Raw genomic sequence first — 23450 nt, forward strand, 5'->3', positions numbered from 1 at the left:
TTCCTACATTGTCAATACTTTAGAGCACTAGAATATTCTTGGGGTCTGAACTATCCCTGGAAATTTGAAAAGATGGAGAAAAATGATATTTCTGGAACTCCTCTCAGGGACAGCACTGTATATATTACAAGAAAAACACAGAGAAGCTGCTTTGGAGGGAAGGTGAAAAGACACCCAAGGTGAATTCTTGAGTAGTAATAGTGGGCGAGATAGAATTTGATAGATAGAAGTTGTTCTTTCTCATCTCAGCCCTCAACATCTCCTGTAGATAATATTGAACAGATATTAAAGAAAAAATAACAATACCTGATTAAGGACCACTGAATTGTTAGCTTTCTTGGTATCCAGTATGTCTTGGTCTATGCTGACCCCACCAGTCCCAGAACCTTGGCTAGGACTAAAGTTCCAGCTCCTTTCTACTCTTGAGAAGTAGATTTAGACAGGATGTGGGCATCATCATCATCATCCCATTTTCAGGTGAGGGATTCTGAAAGGTTAACTAAAATACTCAAGGTTTTTCATGCAGGAAAAAGTGATGGCTTCTAAAACTACACCTTGAAAGGAAAACTAACACTATTCCAAAACTCTAACAGTGGTCACGGAGGACTGGAACTGGTCTTACATGTTTCCTGTGACATGAACTACTTCTGCATCTCTTCCTACTATGTTTAGAATGCTTATTTCTTAAGACTGTCCTAACTTATGTCCAGAGAAAGTGAATTACATTACTACTTGTTCTAGAACATGTCCTCAAGGAATAATAATAAGCACATGTGTATCTATACTGACCACATTTAAAGGGTGTTTTTATATTCTTTCTCAGTAGGCCACCGCCGTCATGCTTCCATCTGACCAAGGGGAACGTTGGGTTCCCTTGGTTCAGGAGCATTTCCATTAAAGTGTCTGCAGAGTTCTTTTGTTTAGGACTAAACAGTTGAGGGGGGCAGAAATCAAGATGACCTAGGAAATAAACCCCACCTATTACATCAAGAGTGAACTTAAGTTAGAATATATTTTAAAAATTCAAACCATATACAGGCATCCCTGTGGTAATAGAGTTCTGATGCATTCTCACGAGAGTGTTCTTGAAGCTCTAAATCAGAGGTGGTTTGGGGGTGGTGATGCCCTTCATTCACGTTTTTCTCTTTCCTCCATGGCTGTGTCTAATTCACAACATACTCCATGGCTGCCTGGGCTGGAGGCAGAGTCCTGGGACCCACTCTAGGAGTGTTGCTCCTGGTTGTTAGCTGAGTTCTGCCCACCAAAATTGTTATGGAAAAAGTCTGTGGTCCACGTGGACTGCGGAGCTGGTTGCAAAGTCATAGACCCACTGAGGCAATGTAACTCATAACTTGTCTTTCTTTATCAAGAAAGTAAAGCATGTTTGGATTTGGTAGAACTGGAGGGGATGGGTGTCTCTCATTGTTCTACCTGTCTAAAATGAACAAAGAATAATAATCTGGGGGAAGACCCTTGAAAAAATAAAAGAAAGAAAAAGAAAGGAAGGAAAAAAGTCAGGAGGAGGCTAAGAAAGCAGACCCAGATCTTCGACCCTTGCTTCATCCAGACGTTCTCTGTCATTTCGTTTCATGTACTGAAGTTCTTCTGAATAAGATTTTGACTGAAGAAAGGAGTCAATGACAAAGATAAAAAAATTAAAAACCATTCTTCTCTCTCAGTCCCTTCATTACATAGACGAGTAAAATGTGCTATATGCAGGTTTTAGTAACTAGGGAATATCAGAAATACCATGTACTGTCTTTTCTTTTTTTGGATTAGTAAAGTACATTGTGGGTTATGATGATGACCTGTCATGACTAGCTACATTAAGGTTAGATATAACCAGTATCCATACAGCCTTTCCAGAAAATATTACTCGCATCCTGTGGCAGGAGTGCTCAATTCCCTTGTGCGGGAGAGAAAAATTCCTTGGGAATACTGATATCTTCTCCCTTAGAAGTGTTTCCTGTATTGCAGAGTTGCTGCCATATGGTTCCATAAAGGTTCTGCCAAACTTCCCGTGGTTCTCACGAGAGCTTCTAACTCTGTTCTTTAATCTCCTGCTGCGGGCGGCAGACCTGGGAGAGGCAGACGAGCTGCAAAGGGAAGTCGATGAAATGAAATGAAAGCCCTACAACTGTGTTTGTGTCAGTGTAGACGGGGGTCCCCCCTCCTTGGTTTGCTCACAGAGGTGGGTGGGAGAACCTATAGGAGTGTCTGGAAGAGATCCCGTGGAAGTCATTTTGCCCAGAGCTGGAGGAGAAGCAAAAGGCAAGTGTTAAGTCTCTGGAAGGCCCGGGTGGGGAGATGGGGGTGTGGGGCTTGGGGGTGGCATTTCAAGGGGGAGAAGCTTCCTGGAATTTTTACTTTCTAGAGGAAAGAGAACGGTAGCTGGAGGCTGGTCTGCATTTGTAAAACAACATAACAACGTAGAGAAGGACTACCATTCCTGACTGTTCTGGCAGACACGGGAGAAACAGGCTTGGTGCCCATGTGGGGACTGGTTTTTTTTTCCTCCTTACGTGATTGCTTTGAGTCCCTTCTGTTTCTTGGTGAGCGGTATTATGCTTGCTAAGTTGGGTGTGGATTCATTTGTATACCCGTGTGTGCATTGTTTTTTTATCTTTAATAATAACTTACGTGGATCCTCTGTTTCTGTTTCACTGTCACTGTTTAAAGTAGATGAGACGAAAACAGAATTTTGGTATCTGCAACTCATTCCGAAAATTACACTAAAGCAACAAAATCTCTAGTCCAGGCCATCTGAGCCCAGCAAGCCCAATGGGGCTTCTGTCTCTGACCTAATGGCACTTCTTTCCCAGTTGTCGTGATGTGGACTCATCAAGAGAAGGTTTGCCACCCATGCTGGGGAGCAGAGAGGTGAAATAAAGGTCGCCATGGAATAGCGTGCATGTGGGTCTTCCGTTCTAGCCAGAGATCTGGGTGTGTAAGTCCTGTGAGTGATATTTCCCCACCTTGGCGAGTGTTTTCCATGTGTTCTTTTATACGGGTCCCACTTCTGCACCGGCTCCGCGTGCTGTGCCTCTGATGTTGCTGGTGGGCCCGGGGCTTCTGCTGCGTTTGACCAAGCCCGGTGACCGGCTCTCACTCCCCCTGTCTCCCTCTCCCCATTTGAATTGTCTCTGCGTGCTTGAAGATGAGGTAATTAAATACATCCTTGAAGGGTACAGAAAGCAATAACGCTCCTCTCCTTGCCTGATTCTAGGGGAGTGCAATCCCTTAAACTACCAGGTTGGCTTGTCAAATGAGTTATTGTTTTTCAAAATATAGCCTGAACGGCATCCTTTATAATTAAGGCTTCTGGCTTTCAGTTTAAAGTGATATTTGCCAGTAAAAGCCTGCCAAAAAATAAATAAATAAAAGCAGGCTTACCGTTAAATATTGATTTAAGCTTGGAAACTGGCTCCAAATTTTGTTATACCAGTCTTGATCTCTGTGGCCTCTGGGCATCTGTTTCAATTTGGTCAAATTGAAATGGGGAGGGACAGTGCCAGGCTAACAGCAAGGTGATCCAATATAGTGGGATGAGTTGTATTTGATGAAAAAGAGCCAGGCAGAGTCATCTGCAAGATCCTGGGGACAGGTGAACTGGGCTCAGATAAAATAAGAGCTGATGGGCATCTTAACTCATCCTGTGGGCTGACCTGAGCCAGTGATGAGTTTTCTGAAATGTAAAAAATGTGGAGTACCCTTCGGTGGGGGAGGGGCAGTATGTGTTTTTTGTTTTGTGGTGTCATTCTGCCTTTCTGCATATCCTGCTAAATGCAGGCTTCTCCTCCAACTGGGCACTTTCCTCATGATCCTTTCATGTCACTGGCAGGGATGTTCAAAAGCCCAAACACAAAACTTTTTCCTCCGAACTGAATTTCTCACTCCCTAAGTGGAGGTTTTTCTCCTATCCAGGAAAAAGGTAAGGTTCTCAGAAGAATCTTCTCCTCTGGAATGTATTTACTCAAGACTTGTTATCACCTACCTCTGTCTCTGATAAGTGAAGGCAAACAGGAAGAGGAGGGTTAAAAGTTCCTGAAAAAAAGGACTTTTGATGCAACTGAGCTCCATGGGTGCAAAGTGCCTGAGATCCATTCGTTTTGACAACCTCAGTTATCCCGGTGCCTCTCATCATCTGTAAAGTTAACAAGAGCTGATAAGACATGATGAGGCAGGGTACTGGTTTGTATTTCCAGCCTCATAAATATTTCACAATACCATTTTCTTACAATCAGATACATTAGTTTGCCAAGTGTGGATGCTGCTGGATGTTCACTCAGTGCTGGTGTTGAACAAAAGCCCTGCTTTTAAACCAGCACATCTAGGGCCTTGAGGTGCACAGCGCTTGCCACTGTACCTGCCTTTCAAATGCATGTTCTAATTCGGGTGAGAGAGTTGGTATTTGACCTCTGGAAACTGCTGCTGTCTACCTTGAAAAATATATTGTTATGCTCTGCAGGCAAAAAAGCATCCATCTTAGCCAGCTTCTCATATTCTTTCTCCTTCTCCAGCCCTGCGATGCCCTTGCGTTTCTTTGTACTTCGCACTGTGGACAGTAGAATCAGGAGCCAAAGGGTGAATTTAATTTGGAACAGACCTCTGTCTTGATAGAACTGCCTTTACTCAGGCTCCAACACAGCAACTGCAATTTCCTGAGGCTGAGCCTCAGCCGGGGCTCTCACAGGCTCTCAAAATTAAGTCCAGACTCAGCACCTCTCAGAGCTCACCCATCTCCCACCAACAACACAGAGTGGTGTGGACGCCCGAGTCAGCCAAGTAGCAACGGTTTCTCCCTGATGTAATCAAACGGAGTGCACGGATATCACTTGATTAACAGCTGCGGTATTAATTTCCCTTTTTGGTTGCTTGACTCACAGCGAGAATCATGTCAAGGCAGCAGAGAAGCAATTAAATTGATTTTAATCTTTGTCAGAGAAGATAACATGCCTCTTTCTCTTCTCATTTAAATAATTAAAGTTTCAGTAGGTATTATTTCTGGCTTTAAAGAAATTGGTATCTTAATGTAATAGAATCCTTGTAATTATATACTTAATGGTTCTTAATAAGTTAATCATGGTTTTTCATTTAAAATGTATTTTTTACTTATTAAATTTTTTTGTTATAGTATCTTTGCTTTTAAGGAGAAGGGGGAAACACAAAGAGTGGTGGATATAAAACAGTTCTGTCATTTCTCATTATTAATTCTTTCAACAGCTATCTCCTCCTCCTTTTGTTGTGTGTTGGACTTAAGTTTGAAGTAATATTTTTACATTTCAGTGCTTTTAAAAGAAGCCCACTTCTTTTAATGACAACATATTTAATTTTAATGATGATGGAGTTTTTGGCTTCTGTGAAAATTTACTTATAGGACATCCTATGTATTTCAATTGTGTGGAGCGCCTTGAAACTTAAAATTTCATTAAGGTCTTAGAGAAATGTTGAAAAAATATTGCAAGTGGTTTCATTCCTCTTTAGTATTCAGACATTATACAGTTACTTTACTCCTCACCCCAATATTGTGAAATGTCTTGTAAACATTTCAGAGCAAAGAAAATAGGGGTAGAATTCACAGATCCAGTGGCCCTCCTCATTAGACATTGCATTTTAGCTGTAATGCATGTGTAGCCCCCAGGATATGGAGCATTACGTAATTTAACTGTCGTCAGCCCCCGTCACTACCACTGAAATGAGTGAATTCTGAAACAGAGGAAGTGTTATCCCAGAGAGAGACTAGTTCTCAGTTCAGACCCCAATCAAGAAATGAACATTTCACCAAAAGGTTTTAAAATGCCTCCTCTTTCAGGATGGTGAACACTGATCAAGAAGAGAGAGACCATGGGCCTTGGACCAGAAGCATTGAGGTTAGGGAGAGGCAAAGTCAGCATCCTAGAGCTGGTCCCTTCACCCAGAGTTTTGGAGGGATGTGTTCTTCGGTAGAAATTAATTGATGGGAGACTGAGTTCTTCAGTTGGTATTTTGAAAGAGAGCTGTACAAGTTTATCTACTATAAATTGCCAAATGTCATTGCCTCTAGGTGGACAGATTAAAAAAGGCACCTCTTCCTCCTGGTATGGCTAGCACAGGACAGGCTGGGTTTCAGCCCTTACTCCTACCACTCCCCCACTCCCACCAAGCTGGATGCTTCTTTGTAGTACACAATCTGCACAACTGTACTTGGTTTGAAAATTTGCATAAGCGAAACCTAACAGCTTCTAAAGCAAACAAAAAGCAAGGAGTGAGTATATTAATGCTGATGGCAAAGAAGGTGAGCAGTATGGGCAGACAGAAGTATCACAGAGACTGCAAAAAGAACGCTCTAGACCAGCTCATAGTAGACATTTCTTGACTATGCTGATTAAGAATTATCACCATTTTCTTAGGACTTGGAAACTCGGAAACACACTGAATACCCTTTCTAGTTTGTTATAGCATATATAAATGTGATTCCTGTTACAGAGTGTAACTTCAGTCATTCATATTTAATCTTGAAGCTGTTAATCCCTATATGATTGTTACATTGAAGATTCTAAAGCTCAGAATATTCAAAACCAGCATTCCTTAGAGTGAAAGGATGTTTATGCAAACATTGACACATGGAAGGGAGTTGGGGGAAAAGGGAAGGCAAATGTCATTCCAGGCAGAAGAAATCAGTTAGGCAAGGGTGTGGAGGTGCATTAAGCCTATGGATTCTTTTAAGAAGTGTTTTTGCACCTGATTAAATCTGGGTGTCCCTGGAGATACTGAGTTGATTACAGCACATTCCCTGCCCCGGAGGAGCTAGAAGTATTTTGACATCTACCCTATTTGATCCTCACACAAATTCCATAAATTAAGTAGCAAAGATTTTATCAACTGAAAATCACTGGGGAAGAAATTGGAGCCTAAAAAAAGTACACAACACTTAAGGTTATACAGCTAATTCTAGGTAAGCTGGGACTGAATCCTAGCCTCCCAGTGGCCAGTGTGGGTCTTTCAACTAGATCATAAGAGGGGGATAGCTTTTTCCTCCCTCCTTAGGATATGACAGCAAAATTTTTCTAAAAAGCATTGTTGTGATTATGATTATGATTTATCAGTCAGTAAGATGTGGAGGAAGAGAGTACAATCAGGTCCATTCACTTCTCTTTACTAGTAGTGAAAATGTAAAAAAAAAAATCTCATAAGGTGAGTTAGCAACAGTGAAATGCAATGAAAATTGTATTTGTGAACAGAATAGAGTTGATTAATGGAGTCCTGAGTATTGCATATCTTTGAGGCAGTTTATTTAAAAATAGAGAATTAGAAAATTAACTGTACACGGACATGATGAGCAGTGAGTAGTGTATAGAATTGTTGAATGAATATATTGTACACCTGGAACTAATATAACACTGTATGTTAACTATACTGGAATTAAAATTAAAAAATCAAGTGCCTGGGTGGCTCAGTTGGTTAAGTGTCTGCTTTCGGCTTGGGTCATGATCTCAGGGTCCTGGGATTGAGTTGCACATTGGGCTCCCTGTTTAGTGGGGAGTCTGCTTCTCCCTCTCCCTCTGCCTCTCCCCCTTGCTTATATTCTCTCTCTCCCTCTCTCTCTCTCTATCTCATTCTGTCTCAAATAAGTAAATAAAATCTTTAAAAAAAATTTAAAAAAATGAACTCATCCTGCCAAATGAATCTCCTACAAACAAACATACCTCCTCCAAGAGCACTGACCACAAGGCATATTTTTAATGGGACATTACCCCTGTTCAGGGATCTGTCTTATTTACTCTTTTGCCCCTAGTCCCTAGCATAATGTCTAGGCTAGAGAATTCATTCAACAGATATTACTGAGCGCCTACTATATGGCAGATACTATTGTAGGAACTTCAGATACAGCAGTGAACAAAATAGATAACTAATGGATACACTGATAGAGCTTTTATTCTGGTGCAGTAATTTAGTATTTATACAAGTAAATAAACAACCAAGATGTGTTATGAGGAACACAACCAAGATGTGTTATGAGGAAAATCAAACAAGGAATGTGATAATGACAAGATATGATTCAGATGGGTGTTGGGGGGCCTCTTTGAGGAAGTAGTATTTGAACTGATATCTGAATATCAATATTCAAATCTAAGAAAAAGCTTGATGTGTCTACAAGACGGAAGGAAGGACAGTGTGGCTTGAGGCTGAATGGGCAGGAAGAGAGAAGAGGTGTGGGGATGAATGGGAGGAGTTCAGAGGTGGTCATGTCAAAAAGGGAGCTGAGGGACTTTGGCAATGTCAAATGCTGATCCATGCTGCTGGGTTGTTGAAAACATGCTACAAAGTTTCTTTAAAACTTCATCAACATTAAAAATGTTTGTGCTCCGAAGGACACCATCAAGAAAGTGAAAAGATAGTCTTATGGGAAAAAATATTGGCAAATCATATATCCTATAAGGGACTTATATCCAGAATATATAAAGAACTCTTACAACTCAATGACAAAAAGACAACCCAATTAAAAAATAGGCAAAGGATCTGAATAGGCATTTCTCCAAGGTAAATATGCAGATGGCCAATAAAAAGTGAAAAGAGGGTTGGCATCATTAGTCATCAGAGAAGTGCAACTCGGAATCATGGAATAGCCTTTCATATCTACTAGGATGGCTAGAATAAAAAAGTCAGATAGTAAGTGTTGGCAAGAATGTAGAAAAATCAGTATCCTCATGACCTTCTGGGACTGTGAATGGGAACATTAAGTGGTACAGCCACTTTGGAAAACAGTCTGGCAGTTCTGCAAATAATGAAACACAGAGTTACCATAGAGCCTAAGAATTTTATTCCTAGGTATATAGCCAAAAGAAATGAAAGCATATGTCTAGATAAAAACTTGCACACAAATGTTTATGGTGGCATTATTTGTAATAGCCAAAAGGTAGGAACATCTAAATGTTCAGTTTGTCCAACTGACAAATGAATAAGCAAAATGTGGTATATTCATACAATGGAATTTAACTTTGGCATAAAGAAGAACGAAGCTCTGGCCTGCTACAACATGGAGGAGCCTTGAAATTGCGCTAAGTGAAAGGTGACAGTCATGAGAGACCACATAGTATATGATTCATTCATATTACATTTCCAGAACAGGGAAGTCTATAGAAACTGAAAGTTGATTAGTAGTTGCCTAGAGGATAGGAGAATGGGGAGATACAGAAGTGATAGGTAAAGGGTACAGGATTTCTTTTTGAGGTGGTGAAAATGTTCTAAAACTCACTATGGAGGTGGCTGCACTTATCTATGACTGTACTAAAAACCATTGAATTAGGTGTACTTGAAGTGGGTGAAAAAACAAACAAAACAAGAACCCAAAGGCCTAAGGATACACTTCATACTCACTGAAAAGTTGAGGCTTTTCAGATAAAATTTACTAGCCCAGATTAGAATATTTTTGTGCCCAAGGGAGAATCATCAATGAAGCTATTCTTAGAACACAAAGCTTTCCTTCCTAAAATACTGGAAAGGAGCAACACCTTGAACACCACAGGAAACCCATAAATATCTAATTTGCACCACTGCATGATAAAAGCAGCTTGCTTCTTCCACTCATTAGCAACACTCAAAAATATATTCTAGCTTTTTGCCTGCGAAAAGGATATTTACATTTCCTCCTTGTGCCAACTACATAAACCCCGTTTATTCCCACGGTTTCTCTGCAGCTCTGGTCCACTTGAACTGTATTTGGAAAGCAGGCAGACAGAGCTGTTCTGGGACAAACACAGTGGTGAAATGTGCAAGTGCTGTATGAGAACTCACTAAATTAATGCATTTAGAATGGTGGATTTCTAAGTGAGTTGAATTTGGAAGCTATTTCAGTTTTCTAGATGACAGGAAGTCAGCCATTGTATTCTACTATGAGTAGCATGCTCTTTATCCTTGCAGATGATAATTGCTTGCAGAGGCAAATTTTAGGACCTTTATCTTTGTACTCTCTACAAGTTAGTGCTTTTGTACATAATAGGTGTTCAGTAAAATTTTTAATCGAATTTGAATGAATAGGTCACTAGGGTTTGAGGAGAAGAAGATCAAGAAATTTTTGCAGTGATTGAAACTATTAAAATTGAACATATGATGGATGGTTTAGCCATATTAGGTCTGACTCAACCTTAGCTTATAAATATAGTGCTATTGGAGCCAGGGCATATCTAACTGCTAATCAGGAAGCAACAATAGTGATGGTGGTATTTTAATTTGACATAAAAAGGAAATGGAAAGTGAAACTTTTCCAGTAGCTTTTAGCCCAGCCTAGGAAAGTAAGACACTGCATCTGGTAGACACAAGCATTCAGTTCAATGGACTGAGACTCTGTGGCAGAAGAGTTCACCAGGCTTTGCCACAGTTCACATGAATTACCTAATTTTCTCTTTTATTATGAGACAAGGTTCTCAGGAGTTGGAGTACATGGAATTGTGTATTTGCCAGTCAGAAGAATCAAACTTGCCTCTTCACTTTCTCTTGCTCAGTGTTGGCAATAACAAGGCACTGCCCATGTATGTGAAGCCCAGTCTGAGAAAGCATTTTGGCTTCCTTTTGGGGAAAAAAAAAAAGTAACAGTGATTCCCATCAGTTTCTCACTAACATTTTCTCTTTTCTGCTATCTAGCAGAGCAGGGCCTATTTTCTCATCTTTCCTTTGTCCATTCAGGTTATTTGGGTGAGTCTGAAATGTCCAAATACCCTAAATGCATTTTTGGATATAAGAGATATGGTTTGAAATCCTAGGTGCAGGATACTGATGCCATCTTTACCACACATATGGCTCTTAGCACTTTATAGCTCAATTTTCTGCTTAAAAGGGTGCCGCTTTTAAACTAGCAAATACAGCAAGTGACTAATTAGCCAAATTAATGAGGGCTTGTTTACTTGAAGTCCCCAGTGCCCTTGGAACTTGGGATGTTTCATTATTACAATCTGCAAGTGGTTTCCTCCAATTAATTTTTAACATACGGCTCTTGCCTCTTCTCAGTAATATGTAATATCCTAATACTTCAGAGGGGCTTGCAAGCATTAACTCGTTATTCCTCATAGGGGACTACTGGAAAACTGAAAGAAAAAGGAATCATAGTGCTTTTTTGTCAACACTGCTTTTTGGCATACTTTATTACAAATTCTAGTCTATAGGTCTAAAACAAAATTGGTAAAGAGCAATTATTAAGGCTCATTCTGAGAAAAGGATAGAAAGGAAGAAACATGTAAATATGAAAGAAATTTCTCTTTGTCACAGAATAACTGACAAATAGGCTAAGAAAAGTCATTCCTCTTACAGTCCCTTGTCTTCTAATTGGAGATTAACTCAAATCTAATTGGGAACATGGAAGCATGTATCTAGATACACATTCAAAAGTGATGTATGCATCTAATACTATACAGAAAGAAGTGAAATGAACATCTAGAGCACAGTCAGAAGGAAGTTGTGCATCTAGAGTATTTATACAAGTGAGGTCTGCATATTGAACACATTCAGAAGTGAGATGCATGAGTGATGTCACAGAAACGGTGAAGTAGAAAGCTCTAAGAATTGGTCCTTCCACTGAAGCAGCCATTAAGCTGGTAAAAATGGATAGAATTACGTTTTTCAGAACTCCAGAAGCTAAAAACAAACAAACAAACAAACAAAAGAAAGAAAGAGAATGCTAAGTTTCAGCATTTAGGGAAATCTCTGTCAGATCCCTGCTGAGAATGAAACAGACTTTAGGGATCACACATAACGAAGAATACAGTCTTTGCAAAAAAAAAAAAAAAGAAAAAGAAAAAGTCACTTAACAAATGGATGACTGAAACCCTCAACAATCAATAACAGCAAATCCCGAATGGGGAGACTGAAAGCCTCAATAATCAATAGCAGCAAATATCGAATGGGGAGACTGAAACCCCCAACAATCAATAACAGCAAATCCCGAATGGGGAGAGAATCTGATTTCCAGAGTTACCACATTGTAATGTCAAAAAAATAAATTGACAGAAAACAGCCCTGAGCCAGCTCAGACATTAGACTTACTGGATAAGATCTAAACATCTGAATGAAATTATGGATAAAGAACTAAAGGAAACTAGCAAAACAATGAAAAAATAAAGAATATTGATGAAGACATAGACGTTATAAAAAAGAAACCAAATAGAAATTCTGAAGCTGAAAAGTACAATAGCTGAAATGAAAGATTTGCTGGAGAGATTCAGCAGTAGATCTGAGCAGGCAAAATAAAGAAGCAACAAACTTAAGGATAAGACAATTGAAATTGAGTCTTAGAGCAGAAAGAGAAAAAAAGAATAGAGAAAAATGAATGCAACCTAAAGGATTTGTGGGACTCTATCAGTTATACCAACATAAACATTATGGGAATTGCAGAGGGTGAAGAGAGAGAGAAAGGGGCAGAGGTAATACTGAGGACATAATTGCTGAAAACTTCCCAGGTTAGATGAAAGACATGCATTTACACATTCCAAGAATTTCAACAAACCTCAAGTAGGATAAACTCCAGAAAAACCCACATGAAGACATCTTATTACCAAACTATTTTTTTTAAAGATTTTATTTATCTGACAGAGAGAGAGACAGCCAGCGAGAGAGGGAACACAAGCAGGGGGAGTGGGAGAGGAAGAAGCAGCCTCCCAGCAGGCAGGGAGCCTGATGCGAGGCTTGATCCCAGGACCCTGGGATCATGCCCTGAGCTGAAGGCAGATGCTTAACAACTGAGCCACCCAGGTGCCTCATTACCAAACTATTAAGAGCTAAACACAGAGAGAGAATCTTGAGAGCAGCAAGATAAAAGCTATTCATCACAGACAAATGATCCTTAATATATAGCTGACTTCACATGAGAAAAGCATGGAGGGCAGAAGGCTGTGAGTGACATGTTGAAAGTGCTGAAACGATAACAACAAAAAGCCAACCAAGAACTGGAAAAACTGCTCCTCAAAATTGAAAAAGAAATTAAGACATTTCCCCATAAACAAAAGCTGAAAGAGCTCGTTGCTAATGGACATACTCTGTAAGAAATACTAAGAAGGGTCCTTTAGGATGAAATGAAAGGAAACTAGGCAGTGAGTTGAAGCCCTGTGAAGAAATGAAAAACTTTGGTAAAAGTAACTCATATAGGTAAATATAAAAGCCAGTATTACTATATTTTTGTTTTGTAACTTTTAATTTTCCTATATAATTTAAAAGACAAATGCATAAGATGTTCATCTATGTTAATAGGCACACAGTATATAAATATGTAATTTGTCACAATAAGAGCATAAGAGGAGAGAGAAATAAAAGAGCAGAGTTTTTGTATGCTATTAAAACTTAGTTGGTATCCATCTAAACTAGATTGTTATAGATTTAGCATGTTAATTGTAATCCCCATGATGATCACTGAAAAAATAATTTAAAAATATACAGGAGAGGAAATGAGTAGGGAATCCAAATGGTACACTAGAAAAAAAAATGAATCAACCACAAAAGAAGGCAGTGTCAGAGGAACTAAAGAACAAAAAGGATATAACACATAAAACAAATGGCAGAATGGCAGAAGTAGTCCTTTCTTATCAGCAATCACTTTAATGTAAATGGATTAAATTTACCAATTAAAAGACAGACTATCAGAATAGATTAAAAATTGTTCAACTATATTCTGCTTACAACAAAAAGTGGTGGTGAGGTGCGCATCTAGAGCACATTCAGAAGTGAGGTGCCCATGTAGAACATGTATAGACCCAAGGTCCATCACTAGAGCCTAATAGTTCTAAAATGTGGCAACAACAAGGTCAGGATAATTTGCATTTGAGTCAATGGAGATTTCATGAAAAGGAAGATTTGGCATCTTAGAATTTGTGGAAACATGGAGAGCAGGAGAAAAAAATTCAGCATCTGTACATACCAGTTATTCCCTTAGAACATAGAGAGAATGGGTTTTGAGGTTGCATTTGATGAAAGAGAGCTTGGTTTGGTTGACTTGGTGAGGAGAAAGAATATTCCAGGTGAAGGGAGGAGGTAAAAAGAGTGTTGAACAGAAAGTGGCTTTGGAGGCTAGGAAAACAAAGGAAACAACAGAGTCCAGCCCTTTCTTGTAGCAAGTGATAAATGCAGGTTCTTAGGAAAGAAATAATAAATTCACTCTTAAATATGTGGTGTTATACTTGACACTGAGGAAGATAATAATGGACTCTTAGTGGCCTCACACCTTTCTCTCCTCCAGCCATTGGATGTATTATTCTCTTAAGATGTTCTCTTCTCAAAACACTCTGATGACTTTCCACTGATAAGAGTATAAGATTCAAACTTCTTGGCTTGGATTCAAGGCCTCCCACAATCTGTTTCTTATCTTCCTTTTCACCCTTCTATTTTTTTAGTCTTCCAGTTTCTCAGGTGGTAGGTTGGCTAGAAGACCAAATTATACATATTTTTGATAAATTCAGTTTTAAAAGACTAGGTGTTTGGATGTTATGATTATTTGAAGACAGATATAACCTAAGACTATTCTGAGCCTTTCCCATCCCCTCATCTACAAAGAAAGGGTTTTGTCTTTACCAATAGTTTCTTTCCCTTTCTTGCCTCCTGAGATGTGTTCTGCTCCTGCCAGGCCAGATTTTTGGGAATTCATAATGATTCCCCCAATGAGAAAGATAGGTGGGGAAGGTAAACTAGATGTGGAGGAGGAGATGTTTTTACAGAGTCTTGAGGAGATTGGCATGAGGAGTGTTCCAGGTTATGAAAAAAATAAATGGGAGAAGCAGTTGAAGTTTTAAGAAGCATAATATGAATTGTAATTCTTCAAATGTAATCCAAAGAGGTTGAGTGATTTCAGAATCACTCTGTTGTTGAACAGTGTTTTGCTGAGTGTGTACTGTTGAGACTGAATCACATGGCTCCTGGCTTCAATAGGCTTACGCGTATGACAGTCAAGTTCTGGAAACTAAGTGGATATTAGGTGGTATTTGGATTAAAGACAGTAGTCCTTTTCCAATCCTATTTCTGAGACTCAAATTTTTATTTTATTTACAGTTCTTTCAAAGTCATCTTTCAAGACTTATCTCTAACATGACCTTCTTTGTGAAAGCTTTTCCTGATATTCTTCATTTCCCTAATGGGATGGACTCTTTATCCTTCGGATCTCACTTCTCCTTTGGATAGATTTCTCTCATTTCACCTATGACGCTAAATTTATTTGTCTGTCTTGCCAGCTGACTGTGAGTTCTTTGAGGGCAGACACTATCTTTGTATTTTTGGAGCCTAGCACTATACCTAGTGCACAGTTGACACTTGATGCATACTTGTTGACTAAACAACTTGTCAGCCTTTGTTCCTGCTTATTGTTTCTCCCAATTTCCATGCCTACATACCACTGAATGGTGCATATTCCTGAAGAACAAAAAATACACAATGGCTCCACACTGTCTATTAAAATGAGAGTTCAAATTCATTAGTGTAGTATTCAAAATTCTTGATAATCTGATTTTAAATTATTTTTTAGGCTTCCTCTCCCTTTAAAACCTCTGTTCTATCCAAATTTGATAACTTGTGTAGTTGTTGTTGTTTCAAAAATGGTTCTTTGTAGTGTGAAGGAAGATCTTTATAAAATATCCCAACACATTCTCTGCCAGCTTCAGAGTTAGCACTTAACAGTTGTTATAGTAAAGAGAGCTGGGACAAAGGGACAGGAGACAAAAGATCACACAGGAGAATGTAAGTTATTGTGAATGTTCCAATTTCTATGTTAGGCAGTGGGATCACTAGTGTTTTTTATATTTTAAATAAGCAAGCAAACAAACAAATAAACAAAAGCTGCATGGACCAGTGATGAAAGTGTGCCATAAAATCAAGGGTATGATGAATCCAATTCCATGAACTTGAAATAAACAGAAGGGTAACTGGGATTTGTAGGGTAATGGGGAAGAAGACTACAAGTAACATACCTAAAGCCACTTGTCCTCTCTTCCACGTGTCTGAGACCGTTTCTGCTTTCTCCCTGCCACCTTCATTTATGAAACAGTCACAAATAATAGTGGACAATTTTTTTTTTGAAATTTTTATGGACCTATGTTTAGGTACCTATATTGAAAAGATATTTAAATTTTATCTTGAGTATTTCTTGATAATGACTTTTTGTAGGTAATACTCAAGCTTTAGTGTGCCTAAGAGTAACCTGGATTTTTTTCTTAATTTGACATTTTGAATTTCTGCACCAGCCTCCTAGAGGTTCTGATTCATTAGGTTTGGTTGTATGATCGAAGAATATGATTTTAAATAATTACTCTTGGGGCATTTTGATGTGGGTGATTATGTGACTCTGGTCAGGCTTTTTTTTTTTTTTTTTAAATATCAGGTTGAGCCGTAGACTTCTCAGTGGTGTAGAAAAGTACAAAGACCCTAAAGACAGTCAAGAAGAACATCGGGAATGGTTAGAGTAATGGAAGGATTGATTTGAGGCATTTATCAGGTTTAAAGGATCTAAATGTGTCTAATCCTTAAAGCCTAGCTCAGTAACAACTAATGAGAGATGTGATAATGCTCTACAAATATTTGAATGGCATAAACATCAAAGATGGAGAGAAATTTCTTAGCTTATTAGAAGACAGTATGACTAAGAGTAACTAAAAATGACCTCTGGGCTGAATCTAGGATTAGCTTTATAGAAGTAAAGTGATTAGACTTCAGGGTAGACTCTTAACAAAAGTGATAAATCAATAGAGATAAATGTGAAGAAAACTTGATCTGCAAATGAGTTGATCTCACTTTTATTTAAAAGCTGGGAATAAGAGCTCCCAAATTTCCCCTAGTTTCCATTTCTTTCTTAATATCCACTTGTCCCTCTCTCCCATCTGCTTTCATACTTGGCCTTGGTAAATTTTGAGCTGTCCTTTGTCTTATCTCTGGGGACGTCACAATGATAGCCAGCCTTGATTTTCCAAACCCACAGTTGCTGGTGTCCTTTTATTGTAATAAATATTTATTTGTTTGTTTGTTTAGAGTTGGGGAGGGGCAGAGGGAGAGAGAAAGACAATCTTAACCAGGCTCGATGCCCAGCATGGAATTAGATGCAGGGCTCCATCTCACAACCCTGAGATCATGGCCTGAGCCAAAATCAAGAGTCAGACACTTAACTGACTGAATCTGGGTGGTTCGGTCTCTCAATAAATATTTATTAATCATTTACTATAAGTCTTGGCACTAGGTAACAAAAAAAACAGAGGCTCCGTCTTTAGGGAGCTTATATCCTAGAGAATTACTGATTATTATGTACTGAATGTTTTTGTTTCCCCAAAATGCATATGTTGACATCGTAACCCCTAAAGTGATGGTATTAAGGTATGGGCCCTTGGAAGGTGATTAGGTCAGAAGGATGGGGCCCTCATGAGTGGGATTAGTGCCCTTATATAAAAGACCCCAGAGAGTTCTTTAGTCCTCTTTCTGCCCACCATTTGAGGACACAGTGAGAAGTTGGCAGTCTCCAACCATGAAGCAGACTTTCACCAGACACTGAATTTACTGGTGCCTTGATCTCAGACTTTCGGCCTCCAGCATGATGTGAAATAAATGTGTTTTTTGAGCCAACCAGTCCATGAGATTTTTGTTATAGCAGTTTGAATTAAGACACTGTTGATGCCTTACTTGCCATGTTTCTAGCTGGAAGTGGTTGAATTCTTTCTCCATCTCTGTTATGTGGGGAGAACATAATAGCTCTTGGTTGTGAGCTAACCCTATAAGACAGGTAGCAGGGAGAAAAACCATTATGACAGAATGAAGTATGAGCCTTGTCCCAATCTTCTTTCTTTCTATTTCTTTTTTTAAAAAATTTATATTCTTATTATTTAAACAACAAAAACAAAACCCTGTATCTGCTTACACATTTCTACCACCCCTCATCCTCCATCTATTGCAACCACTTATCTGTTCTCAGTATCTATGATCTTGAATTTTTTTTTTTTTTTAAGATTCCACATACAGTAGAGAGTGAATGATATCTGTCTGTCTTTATCTGGCTTATTTTGCTTAGTATAACGTCCTTGAGGTCCATTCATGTTGTTGCAAAAGGCAAGATTTCATCCTTCTTATGGCTGAATAATATTCCAATGTATATATACCACGATTTATTTATCCATTCATACATCCATGAACACTTAGGCTCCATATCTTGGCAATTATAAATAATTCTGCAGTGAATATGGGGTGCATACATCTTTCTGAATTAGTGTTTTTATTTGGATAAATACCCAGAAGTGAAATTGCTAGATCTTATGATAGCTCTATCTTTAATTTTTTGAGAAACCTCCATACTGTTTTTCATAGTGATTGCATCAATTTACATTTCCATCATAGTGCACAGGGTTCCCTTTTCTCCACTTTCTTGCAATTGTTTGTTATTTCTTGTCTTTTTCATGCTAGCTAATCTAACAGGTGTGAGGTGGACATTTCATTGTGGTTTTGATTTACATTTCCTTGGTGAGTAATGATGTTGAGCATCTTTTCATGTACTTGTTGGCCATCTGTATGTCTTCAGAAAAATTTCAATTCAGGTCTTTTATTTTTTAATTGGATTATTTGGGTTTTTTTGCTACTAAATTGTGTGAGTTTTTTTGTATCTTTTGGATATTGGGCCATTACCAGATACCGGATTTGCAATTATTTTCTCCCATTTAGTAGGTTGCCTTTTCATTTTGTTGATGGTTTCCTTTGCTGTGTAGAAGCTTTTCAGTTTGATGTAGTCCCACTTGTTTGCTTTTGCTTTGATGTCAGAATTTAAAAAATCACACCAAAACCTATGTCAAGGAGCTCACTGCCTATGTTTTCTTCTAGGAGTTTTGTTTTCAGGTCTTATGTTCAATCTTTAATCCCTTCTCAGTTAATTTTTGTGTTGGTATAAGATAGTGGTCCAGTTTCATTCTTCTACATGTGGTGGTCCAATTATCCCATCACCATTTATTAAAGAGACTGTCCTTTCCCCGCTGTACATTCGTGGCTCCTTGGTCATAAATTAATTGACCACATATGTGTGGATTTATTTATGGGCTCTCTGTTCTGTTCTGTTGATCTGTGTGTCTGCTTTTATGCCAATACCATACTGTTTTGATTACTAGAGCCTTGTAATATAGTTTGAAATCAGGGAGTGTAATGCCTCCAGCTTTGTTCTTCTTTCTCAGGATTGCTTTGGCTATTTGGGGTCTTTTGTGGATCCATACAAATTTTAGGAGTGTTCTATTTCTGTGAGAAAAATGCCATTAGAATTTTGATAGGGATTGCATTGAATCTGTACATTGCTTTGAGTAGTATGGACATTTTAACGATATTACTTCTTCTAATCCATGAGTATAGAATATCTTTCCATTTAATTATATTTTCTTTGGTTTCTTTCACTTAATGTTTTATGGTTTCCAATATACTTAAGTTTATTTCTAGGTATTTTATTCTTTTTGCAATTGTAAATGGGACTGGTTTCTTAATTTTTCTTTCCGTAGCTTGCTATTTGTGTTTAGAAATGCCACAAATTTTTGTGTATTGATTTTGTGTCCTGTAACTTAACTGAGTTCATTTATTGATTGTAACAGTGTTTTGATGGATCTTCAGGGTCTTTTAGATACAGTGTCATGTCATTTGCAGATAGAGTTTTACTTCTTCCTTTCCAGTATGGATGCCTTTTATTTCTTTTTCTTGCCAGATTGCTCTGGCTACACATGGAGTAAGAGATGACCTTAAAATACAGTGGTGAACTTAGTACCATTTCCCATCCCTCCTTACCCCCTGACTGTTCTTTCCTCTTCCAGGCTTCTTCTCCTTTCCATCTTAGACTGAAGTTGCTCTTTTATGATTTGCTCTTTCAAGGTTGGTTGTCATTTAAAACCAAAACATAAACATTTACTTAATTTTATCTATTTTCAAATGTTTTGGGGGAGAGGTAGGACAGACAGATTAGGGATTCACGTAGGGGTTGGTTGTGGACTATACCACACATGTCCATACTCAGAAATGTCCTGTGACTTAATCCAGGCAACCACTCCTTGGGGTTCCATTTGGATTCTTCCAGTATCGTGGCTTCTGTCCTGTTATCCTGGACCCAGTGAGACTTAGAGCCTTGGGAGGGACAGCCTTCTCTTTCTTTGGTAATTCCTTGCTAGGCCAATATTTGCAGGCCCTGATGCTTTGCACACACTATTTCCTTTAATTTTCAGTACAATTCCATGCAGCACCTACGTTACACAGCTGGGTGAGAACACTTAGAGCCTTGTCATCTCTGATCTCTGAGTTTTCTTCCTTCTTTATAGGCAGATATAGTTAATGAGGCTTAGTTATTGGACCCCAGGATTTTTAAAGAAATGTTTTAAAATATGTTTTCTGGGTTCAATTTAGAATTGTGATCATCTTGATTGAATGAAAATACTCAGCAATCCTTTGCGAAGAGGACACATGCAGATATTTCAGAGTGATTAATGAATCGTGGAGAGACTCCCATGGGTCATCTTCTCTGAATATTTTTATAAACTGCTAGCAGAGATTAACTTTTTTCCTAGGGAAAAGTATAGAACTGTGCTGTTGATTATGGTAGCCACTAGCTATATGTGGCTATTGAGCACTTGAAATTCATCTAATCTGAATTCGAGATGCACAGTAAGTATGAAATACCAGATTAGAAAACTTAGTAGGAAAAAAAGAGTGTAGGGCATTTCATTAATAAATTCTTATATTAATTTAATGTTGAAATGATATTTTGGTTACATTGGGTTAAAATATATTAAAATTAAGCTTACTTGTTTCTTTTTACTTTTTAAAAATGTGGCTCCCAGAAAATTTAAAATCACATATGTGCTTGCATATATTTCTGTTGGACAGCTCTCTGGTCTAGAAGAAAGATATCTAGAAATATGTGCTTCTAATTAAGCACACCTTACATTTTTGCACCTTTGTTCTGCTGGGACTGCTTATATCTACCATTTAAACTAGCTTAGAATTAAACTGCCACCTTTGCTTTACAAACATCTGGCATGTAACACCCAGGCACAGTTATTTCTTTGCTGCAGCCATGTTGCCATAGGAGCAAAGTTATGGTGTAATAAAGAACAACTTGAGCTAATAACTTGTATATGAAAATAGTTACATCTTCATTGTGGGAACCGAGGCACCCATACTGTTTCATTGCACACACAAATCCCTTTTATAATGATGCTTTTTCATTCATTTGGCATGCTTTTATTATTATTAATACAACAGAGAAAACTCTATATATATCAGGGTAAAGCATCTATTTTGGATAATCAAACCTATAAATCTTGTGGCTGCTCAGATATAGCCAATTAACTCCCCTTTCTCAGAACTGCAGTATACCAGATGTTGCAAAAGGGTGGTCACATACTTTTTGCAGTGCTTTTGACTGAGTGACATAGTCAAAAAAGCTATGGAAACTAGTGGGGAGGGACATGTTTGTCAGTTGCCAAAAGTGTTCATTTTAAACTCTGATAAAAAACAATGTTTATATTTCTTAAAATGTTTGCAACTTCATTAGCCAAGTACATTAACAGAATCCTTCATGGTACACTATCAGGGCCTTTCTTTGTACCTCCCACACCCTCTTATTTGATAACGGATTTTTTTTAAATAAATAAACCAGTGGTAATACTTTATAAAGAACTTCAGTCACATTTCATACCTATTCTGTGATATTGCTTGTTTCTTTGCCTATAGCACCAAGTGATGTTGTTTTATGTTTGGGGGGTGGCGAGAAAGACCTAGTCTGTANTTTTTTTTAAAATAAATAAACCAGTGGTAATACTTTATAAAGAACTTCAGTCACATTTCATACCTATTCTGTGATTTTGCTTTGTTTCTTTGCCTATAGCACCAAGTGATGTTGTTTTATGTTTGGGGGGTGGCGAGAAAGACCTAGTCTGTATATAAAATGTAATGCAGCCAGTAGGCAAAGTGGGGTTACCATTGGTGTTGCTCTTATATTTTCATGAACTTTTTTTTTAACTTTATATAAAAATTCCTGGTTACCATGTTTAAATGGTTTGATTAATGCTACCTAAATATTTATTGAATTAACTAGTTATATCACCAAGGTAAAATACACACTTGGAAATTTCAAAGATCAGGAAATCGTATTTCATGATGACATGAATTTTGACGTGTGTGTGTGTGTGTGTGTGTGTGTGTGTGTGTTTGTCTGGGTACAATCTCTTTAGGACATCTCAGATCTTGGTTTTATTGAATTAAAATTTGCTGCATGATTCTAATGTTGTTTTTTTCTTTTTCTGAAGCTGTGTTTTTAGGTAGTGGTTGCTTCTGAATTCTTTGGAGCTTATAATGGCAGACTTTTGAAAGGCTTAGATACGGTTTAAAAACCTGAATAAAAATAAACTGAGAAAACTTTCATATTTGTACACTTCTCATTCAATATTGTTTCTTGCCTCCAAATCTCCTCCAAAAATATTTCAGATTTCAATTTCTGTTTGAGTTGTTCATCATTCCTACAAACTATATAGCTGACCTTTTCATAAATTTGATTTTGGATAAAAACGATGACTTAGAAGATATTTCACCAAGTAAAACCCTGCCAAAACCTGATAAGTGGGGTTCAAAAAATACAATCCTATAAAATGAAGGTTCAGGATATCGTGAGGTTAATGAAATGGGGGCACGAACCATTCAGCTGGCTGCCACGAAGTTCCTGGGGTTTTGGGCTGTCAGCATCCCAGTGGCAGTGTGATGCCACCTAGCGATGGTTGTCCTCTGACTTATGCATCATTGGCATTGATCCAGCATCCTCTACAAGGCTGGGAATTCTAGGACAGCAGCAGATTCCAGGAATCTCCTGGTGAATTGGTGCCCATTTCGTTGGCCTCATCTGTGGTGACTGAGTCAGAAGAACCCCAGGACCAGAAACCCATTCTCCTCCTCCCGACCTCCCAAGAAGAGGGTGCCTGCCGCTTTTAAGAAACCTCCCCTTCTCCTTTATGTTACTGCTCCATTCCTTCCCTCTCCATGTAAGAACTGTAACCCACCCACCAGATCGGAGAATAGGATTAGGAAGAGAGAAGGAGTCACTTCCCCAAATCTTTGTTCTTGCTGGGCCTGTCTGTGTGGGGCTTTGCTGCAATTTTGTTGCTTTCAATGGGATATCATTAGGAATGAATTTGACAAAAACTGCACCCTCCACTTATATGAGCAGTTTTGGATTTTAATTCCCACGTATTTTTACCTCCTGCCTCTAGATGATTCTTAAATGTGTAGATTTTACTTATTTTTTAAACAGACTTTATTTATTTATTTATTTATTTGACAGAGAGAGTAAGAGAGCACAAGGAGGGGGAGCAGCAGAGGGAAAGGGAGAAGCAGGCTCCCCCTGAGCAGGGAGTGCGATGCCAGGCTCATTCCCAGGGCTCTGGGACGATGACCTGAGCCGAAGGCAGATGCTTAACCAGCTGAGCCACCCAGGTAACCCAGATTTTACTTATTTTAAA

Source organism: Ailuropoda melanoleuca, chromosome 2 (genome assembly GCF_002007445.2).
Source record: "Ailuropoda melanoleuca isolate Jingjing chromosome 2, ASM200744v2, whole genome shotgun sequence".
Lineage (NCBI taxonomy): Eukaryota > Metazoa > Chordata > Mammalia > Carnivora > Ursidae > Ailuropoda > Ailuropoda melanoleuca.